This window comes from Amphibalanus amphitrite, unplaced genomic scaffold (assembly GCF_019059575.1).
Source record: "Amphibalanus amphitrite isolate SeventyFive unplaced genomic scaffold, NRLGWU_Aamphi_draft 000309F_arrow, whole genome shotgun sequence".
NCBI lineage: Eukaryota > Metazoa > Arthropoda > Thecostraca > Balanomorpha > Balanidae > Amphibalanus > Amphibalanus amphitrite.
Window position 1 is genome coordinate 449457 of NW_024881804.1, and position 9008 is coordinate 458464.

Consider the following 9008-nt stretch of genomic DNA (forward strand, 5'->3'; position numbering starts at 1 on the left):
AGCACGGACAGACCGCTGATATACGAGCTCAGCGAATGGCGGACACCGAGTAACGGTGTGCCGTTGTCGGACCTTATGGAGACAGGTGTGATACATAGCCAATGTGCTTTGTGAAATAATGAAGTCAATTGAGCTCCAAAATGGAGGACTGTACAATCAGTGACACATTCGCTCATAGTTAGTTGAACATACCTACATATTGCGATTGAAATGCAATGTTTGGTGCACTTCAATGCATTGGCTGAATTCATTGCATATCCATAGATAACATGAACATTCATGTTATCATGTTCATTCATTCATGTTATCACATTCATTCATGTTTATATGGCATATCATATAGAACCACTGTTATACCAAGGCTTACGGTGTCCATAAAACCATGCGAATTCATAGATGTTTCGTTTTTCCATATATCGACATGTATTGCAGTCCGCTGATCCTGTCTATATGTGTCTGTGTGTTTTCCCAGACTGTCCTGATCTCACGGCCGGCAGCCTGGAGCCCCTCGCCAGGTGCCGTGCGCTGTGGTGGCTCACCCTGTCCGGCGGCGTCCCTGACGCCGTGAGCCTGGAGCCCCTCACCAGGTGCCGTTGGCTGCTCAGTCTCACCCTGTCCGGCGGCGTCCCTGACACCGTGCTGGACAGTCTCAGCGGCTGCCCCAAGCTGCGGCTCCTTACACTGGGGGACTGCCAGCGGCCGGCAGAGACGGCCTTCACAGCAGTAGCGGTCACCAGGTCAGTCAGCAGACACTGGCGAGGGGTGTCCTGTCAGACACTGACACTGACACACTGACACTTGATACACTGACACACTGACACACTGACACACTGACACTAACACAGTGACACACTGACACAGTGACACTGACACACTGATAGTGACACACTGACACTGACACACTGACACTGATACACTGACACTGACACAGACACTGACACACAGACACTGACACACTGACACTGACACACTGACACTGACACACTGACACTGACACACTGACACTGACACACTGACACTGACACACTGACACACTGACACTGACACACTGACACTGACACACTGACACTGACACACTGACACTGACACACTGACACTGACTCGTACGTCCGGCCGGCTGGTGCCGCTGTGTTTGTGTGTGACGGCTCTGCTGCTCTGCTCTGTTATAGACTGGTGAAGTCGTGTCGGGAGCTGTGGTGGCTGCGCCTTCACTGCACGGCAGACACCGGCCGGGCCGTGCTGACCGCCCTGAAGGAGGCGGACCTGGACGGGGACAGTGATGGCCGGCCCCGTGCCATCCGTCTCAGTGTCCCCGGTAGGTGAGAGGGCGCCGCGCGCCGCGCCTCTGACCAGTCAGTCCCTCACAACAGACGCTGCACGGCGCCACCGGCCTCTCAGACACACACACACTCGACCACCGCCGCAGGCCACGTCACGGACGGTGACGTGACGCGTCACGGTCACCACGGCCGACGGTGACATCACGTCAGCCGTCTGTCCTGTGTGTGACGTCACTGGCCGGCGGTGTGTGGACATGGCTGTACCGCTGTCTGTGTGTCTGTCTGTGTGTGACGTGTCCACCTCAGACGTGTCTCTGCTCTGTCCACAGGGGAGCTGTACCGTCAGCTGAAGAGCCAGGAAGGCGATGGGGTCACAGTGAGGAAGTGGTTGGATTGATGCGCTGCACTACCGACCGTGCAGTGATGAGCTGACTGCAGAGAGGCCGAGCCAGTCGGCCGGGGCCGCCAGCTGACTGCTGCCGTGTGTGCTGCACCAGCCGGCACTGAGAGCGGCGCCGGTCAGCCGGCACACGGCCCCGGTGTCCGCTCTAGTATAGTGATCTAACTAGTTGTAGTCGTAGTAGTGTAGATGTAGTAGTAGCACACGGATGTGATGTAGTGGGTAATTACCGGTTGGGTATGGTGGGCAATTGGACGGGAGATGTGATCTAGTTGGTAATTACCAGGCGGGTAGGTATTGTCAGTAATTGGCTGGAGGGATGTGATGTAGTGATGTAGTACCGTATGGGTATTTTGGGTAATTGGACAGTGAAAAGTGATGTGCTGGAGAGACTACCGATCGTGGCATTACGCTATTCTGTATGTAGAACACACGTCTCTGACCGACCGACTCGGTTCACCGCGCCTGGTCCCGGCGGCACGGCCGGCCTCGGTCACGTGACCGTCCCCCGGTGGAGTCGGACGGCTCGGTCACGTGACCGTCCCCCCGGGTCTGGCTGCACCTCGGCTCGGCGGTGCTGAGCGCCGTGCTGAGCGTGTTGTGACACGTCCCACACGGACAGCTCTACTCGACTACTGGCTAGCTGCCGTCCGAGCTGGCAGTATACACGCGGTGCCAGTTCAGACGGCGGCCGGCCGCGCCGCGCCCGCCCGCTCCGGTCCCGGCCGGCGGCCGTCACCCGGCCCGGGGCGGCGACCATTGGTCAGTCAGCTGATTGGTCCGTCAGCTGATTGGTCCGTCAGCTGATTGGTCCGTCAGCTGACTGGTCCGTCAGCCGCCCCGCCCTCCACCAGCGGAGCACGGCGCACGCCGAGACTCGAGACGTCAAACACATGTCTACTATATACACGAGAGGAGACGCTTCAGCTGTATCATCTGTAGCCTAGGGCAATTAGTTACCGGCAGTGACGTACCCAAGGGGGGGGGGGGGGCCACGGGGGCCAAGGCCCCCCCCTGACCCTCAGGCCCCAGGATATTTTTTTAAACACTGGATAAAACGTCTTTTACTCGGAAGAAAAATTGATATTAAAGTTTCATTTATGTGCCCTGGGTACCCGAGGGGCCCCTGTAGTCATCCAAGGGCCCCCAGTTTCCTGGGCCCCTGGTCGCCTAGGGGGCCTCTGGTAGCCGGGGGCCTGGTCTCATGGGGGCCCCTGATAGCCTGTGGCCCCTAGTCGCCTAGGGGGCCCTGGTCGCATGGGGGGCCTCTGGTCGCATGAGGCCCCTGATCGACTGGGGCCCCTAGTTGCCTAGGGGGCCCTGATAGCCCGGGGCCTGGTCGTATGGGCCCCTGATAGTCTGTGGCCCCTAGTCGCCTAGGGGGCCCTAGTCGCATGGGGGCCTCTGGTTGCATGATATTGAGGCCCCTGATCGCCTGGGGGTACCTAGTCGCCCAGGGGGCCCCTGGTAGCCGGGGGGCCTGGTCGCATGGGGGCCCCTGGTTGCCTGGGGCCCCCGGTCGCCCCTAGTCGCCTGGGGGACCCTGGTCGCCTTGGGCCCCTGGTAGCCTGGGATCCCCTGGTCGCCTGGGGGCCCCTGATCGCCTGAGGGCCGCTGGTCACCTAGAGGGCCCCTGGTCGCCTGGGGGCCCCTGGTAGCCGGGGGCCTGGTCGCATGGGGCCCCCTGGTCGCATGGGGGCCCCCTGGTCGCCTGGGGGCCCCTGATCGCTTTGGGGACCTGATCGCATTGGCCCTTGGTCGCCTGGAGGGCCCTGGTCGCCTGGGGCAGTGGGGCCCCTAGTCATCTGAAGGACCTGGTCGCCTGGGGGCCCCTGGTCGTCTGAAAGTACGCTTATCACCTGATTGATCCCAAATCATCTGAGTGGCTACTGGCTACTGGATATAAGTAGTGACTGGAGTAGGCACTCATCTGAAGGAGCCAATATCTTTCACGGTGCCGGAGATATCACAGAAAAACAAAAAGGCTAAACTGAATACCCCCCAACCTTGGCCCCAAAGGCGTCATTGGCTAACACAGGGATGTGGGTCGATTTGCAATCGCATTTCCTCCTAAGTCCTATTCCTCCAATTAACCCGCGAGTTGCTGGGGGGGGGGGCGTTAAACGCCCCCACTTTTTTTCGCCGGGCCATAGCATAAAAACGGCGCGCCGCAGGCGCGCCAAATTTTGGGTACCTATAGGCAATTGATTGAAGTTTATTGTGACAAAGTTTCAAAAAAAATCGGTCGGAAATTTTTTGAGATATCGAGGTTTTAGTGACGTCATGATTTCTGAGTTTTCGACCAAAAACGGCATATGTTCAAAAAATCATATAAAATCACAGAATAGACATATAGACATGCCGTAAACGCCATTAGACTGCCAATACCATGGAAAATCAAATGGCTATCTTCGATTATTGATTATCGTTCTGCATTTTCCAAAATCCTGAACTGAATCTTGGCAATTTCTCGTGACTACTTCACGACCATGATACATGAATTTCTTAAATTGAACTTTTTTAGCCAAACACGTACACATATGATAAAATGAATGTCACCATCGTGTTCTACGCCCGAAATTACCCATAAAACATGTATCACAGGCTGCGAATATCAGTTTTTATTTTCGGGGATATGTGCACCTGCCCGGTTGACCTGACCTTGACCCTGACCTATGCTTGACTGACCCCTGCATGGAGCTGACACTCTTGTAGGCCTAATATGATGGATTGTGCACCGTTTTGACAGAGTTTATGACGAGAGGCGCCCATTGCGAAGTCCTGAAATCCATGCTACTGAAAGCCCGATTTCAGGTGTTTGACCTGACCTTGACCTGACCTGTGACCTCAAAATTCAACTTTAACCCTCGCCCGTATTGGTGTTTTTCCAGCCGCGAACGTATAAGGGGGGGGGGGTCCGTTGGACCCCCCCCCCTTGCCGTTTCGCCCCTGATCGAGCTAGAGCTTCGCGGAAAAAACGAGCGTGTTGCCCGTGACGAGAGGAAGCCGATGATACCTAATTTTAAGGTCCTAGGTCATTGGTTGACCTTGCAGGTCAGGTCAATGACCCAAATGTCGGGAAAATCGGGACCTGTTAGAACGTCGTAAAGTGTGGCTGCTATGGAGTTTTTCGGGGCGCTGATCACGAATACCATGTTAGTTTTGATCACAGATGATGTCTTTATGCATTTAGTCCAGGTCGGGTCAGGTCAGGTCAGGTCAACCAGTAGGGGTCCTGCCGGGTATTCCTAGTAGGTATCAACCGCCTCTGACAGCTTCGTAACATGTTACGAAGGTACCAAAACTACTTCGTAAACGTTCATATGGTTGCTAAATTCGAATTCAGCTCCAAAAACTGGCCTAGCAACATGTAAAACTCGAAAAAGTGAACCGAGGTCACCAAAGGTCAATGACCTGACCTGACCTTCAGGTGACCTTGACACCCACCCTAATGCATGGGGGCAACATCATATCACATGTTTGAACGCTTGAAACCACGAAAAGACTGCAAACGCGCGGCTAATGCGAGCCGACATACGCCGAATCGCGATTCCGGCCAAACATGGTCTCGAAAAGTAGGTCACAGGTCAAAGGTCATTGGGGTCAGGCTCATGAAATTTTCAGGGTAGGTGTAAAATTGATTAACGCGAGGGTACTGAAAGTTTCGTCGCGATCGGCCGCTTTTTACGCGAGTTATTCGCGAAAAACCATGGGGGGGGGTCCGTTCGACCCCCCCCCCTATACGGGCGAGTACTCATCTGAAGCGTCTCGTCGCGTTCTTTCGTTTGCCGCCTCGTGCGTTTCGCTGCGCCTATTGGTTCTCGAGTTATCGGTTGGGGGCGTTTAACGCCCCCCCCCCCCAGCAAACGGTGGGTGGCGAAATACCCCAGCAACTGCCGGGTTAATACAGTGTCCCAGAATTACCCAAACATTTATTTTCTGGCTAAAAGTACAATGGCGCTCGATTCCTAGTGAAACATATACCTAATAGCCGCGTTTACATAGGGCTAGTTGCCAGATAGTGGAATTCCGATAACGAGACATTTATTCCCCACTATTATATTATATACCTACATATCCGGAATTGGAGTATGTTCAGTAATTGAGGCGCTCGCTCATAAAATGCCGTGCGTTTCATGCACACTCCTCAAGCAAAAATATTTTTACTTTCCAATTTTCCACATTTTCTCAAGGCTTAGACCGTTACAGAGACCGTTTTAATTGACTTTGATGAAGTTGAACGCGAGAAATCACAACCAAATGCTACATTAGGTTGTAAAGAACTGAATTGCGTTTTCCCACACACGTGACGTTTTCTCACCTACGTCTGCAGGAGAGACCGGACCCACTATGCCCCCCCCCCACCATCGAAAGGTTCTTCATGACTCCCGGGGGCCCCCGGGGAACCTGGGGGGCCCTATACACTGTGGGGGGCCCCTTCGAAAGCAGGTGGCCCCCTCCTGGGCGAAATCCTGGGTACGTGCCTGGTTACCGGGCGAGTATTGTGGGTAATTGGATGAAGTGATGCGATGTAGTGGGTAATTACCGGTCGGGTATTGTGGATAATGTAACCCTGGGTATGATATAGCCGGCTATCCAACGGTCGGATATAGTCAGCTCGATGCTACTGAATTGTGTAGAGCTCTTACGGCACCGGTCATAACGAGTGTCCTCGCGTCTGTCCGACTCGGTTCACGGAAGCACGCCGTCACGGCCCGGGTGTGCGCCGCCATGTTTTGTGTCCTTTGCTTCGTACAGGGGGTAATTGGACTACCGACCGACTGGGAGTCGGAGTCAGAGTCCGTGTCGATCAAGCTGCCTTGACTCCGACTCCGGAACGGCTTTTTAGATTTTAGTTATCACTTGGCCATGCTACTGATAATCAGCTGCGCTTTGACTAATACATTTTACACATGTCCAGTCTTTGTCCTGGAAAACAGCTACCTTCGGAGCTTACCTCATCATCTGTGCTAATGTCCTGATGACCTGAGTACAGTTTGGCTCCACCAGAGGGGGGGGGATGTTTCTGCGCCGCTGTGCCGCCGCTGCTGTGACCTGCCGAGCTGCGGTCTCGGCTCCAGAGCACACCGTCGGCCGTCGAGGCCTGGTCCTTCTGTTCCGTGCACACCATCAACAGGTGTCGTATATATCTATACAGGCCCAGCGTGGGAGTTCGTCGTTAACCGGCGGCCACACACTGACTGGCTGGATCGCCACTCGCCGTATTTCACCGCCTTCCCCGGTGCCGGGCGGACGATAACCTGTATACGACACACCGTTTTACCCGCCGTCATTTGGAATCAGGTCTGAGAGCCGCCTCGGGTAAATCAGCTGCCGTCTCGAGCCATTTGGCTGGATCTTGGATCCCATCGGATCCAAGATCAGGATAACTACGTGGGATCAGACCACACATATGCCTTTTCTGAGATCCCTGCACATTGCATATGTGTTTTGGCCACTCTGACTGGTGTCATGTGAGTAGTTCCCTGTTGCAGTTCTGTGTGTGTTGTATGGCCTGCACCCGTCCCCCTCACAACTGCAGTGTTCGGTGCTGGTGTGTGACCCACAGCTGACACCGGGCCTCCCACCGCCGCGCGCGCGGCGGATGAGCCGGCCGGCCCGTGCCCGGCCCTCCATTCCAGCCGCCACGGCCGGCCAGCGGCACTTGTCCAACACCGGCTGGACACACTACCGACTCGGAGACACACACGGCTCGGGAGACACCCGTGGCGTGTTCTGGGGCCATACACGGACACTGCAGTGGCGACTGGGCAGAGGTGCGGACCGGACGTACCGCCCGTCCCTCCGACTGGTCAGAGGTGCGGACCGGACGTACCGCCCGCCCTCCGACTGGTCAGAGGTGCGGACCGGACGTACCGCCCGCCCTCCGACTGGTCAGAGGTGCGGACCGGACGTACCGCCCGCCCCTCCGACTGGGCAGAGGTGCGGACCGGACGTACCGCCCGCCCCTCCGACTGGGCAGAGGTGCGGACCGGACGTACTGCCCGCCCCTCCGACTGGTCAGAGGTGCGGACCGGCTCGGCCGTACGGCCCGCCCCTCGGCGCGGCTGCCCGGCTCGCTGCTCGCTGCACGGTCCGGTCGGTCTGAGACTCTGTCGGAGCTCTACTGGTGACCGTCCGGCGCGCCGCCGCAGCCGACACCGCCGCCGCCGGCCAGGTCACGGCCCAGGTGGGGCGCGGCGGGGCGGTGCGTCACCAGCCGCGTGTCCACGGGCCGCCACTGGGTAGCTGGGGGGGCGGCGCGCCGCGGCACCTCAGCGCCGGCCCCGTGGGTCACTGATAGAGGTGTCAATCGGAACCGAAAATTTTGGAATTCCGAAAATTTCCGAATTCCGATTCGGAAATCGGACGGACAAGTGACAAACACATCGGACATATTCGGAAAACTAGTTGAAAGTTACAAATTTCTTAAATAAGTGTTGTAGCGAGTGAGTGGGCCACGAGGAGGCCGGCTGGCCGGCGGCCGACGGACCGGCGCTGCCCGGACCGATGGACCCGGCCTGACGGGTCGGGTGTAGAGTTTCTGATGCATCTGTTCCGTTTCCGGCGGGGCTGAGTCCCTCGACCGTCCCGGGCCGGCGGGGCCGCCGCCTTTCGGCGGAGAGGACCGGCAGTCTGTCTAGAGGTTTGGCGCGGTGTGCACGTGGAGTAAATACACACTGGTAAACAACAAGCTATTTCGGCGACATGCCTGAAGAGAGCGATGGTGCAGTGACGCGGCAGTGATCGGCACCGCTTGCAACGACTTGCAACGGAGCTGTCGAGGCAGTGAGAAGCAGGGCTCGCCCAGGAGCCGTGGCGTCTGCCGTGGACCCCGCCCGTCACCTCGTCTGTCCCGGTGGCTGCTGCTGGACTGGCCAGTTGGAGGATACAGCCGGCCGGGAGGATCGGCAGATACGGCGAGGTGGACTGCGACCGGCAGAAGAACCTAGTGCCGCTGGACTAACCGGACACTGAGCGGCTGGGCCGCTCTGTGCATTGTGCAATGCTCTGGCGAGTGATGCTCGCAGTGAGTGCGCTGGCGAGTGATGCTCGCAGTGAGGGTGCTGGCGAGTGATGCTCGCAGTGAGTGCGCTGGCGAGTGATGCTCGCAGCGGTGAAGGTGACAGCCGGTGGGGCTGTGGAGGAGCGACAGCCGGTGGGGCTGTGGGAGTGGTGGCAGCCAGTGGGGCTGTGGGAGTGACAGCCGGTGGGGCTGTGGAGGTAGTGGCAGCCGGTGGGCTGTGGGAGTGACAGCCGGTGGGAATGTGGGAGTAACAGCCGGTGGGGCTGTGGGATTGGCAGCCGGTGGAGCTGTGGAAGTGGCA

At 57.4% G+C, this 9008-nt stretch overlaps 1 long non-coding RNA gene across 1 annotated transcript; it reads left to right on the forward strand.

Annotated features, from left to right (window-relative positions):
• Positions 1-1181: 1181 nt before the first annotated feature.
• Positions 1182-1813, forward strand: LOC122388126. The gene is made up of 2 exons (XR_006257735.1): positions 1182-1315; positions 1610-1813. It is a non-coding gene; the product is annotated as an uncharacterized LOC122388126 (long non-coding RNA).
• Positions 1814-9008: the final 7195 nt, after the last annotated feature.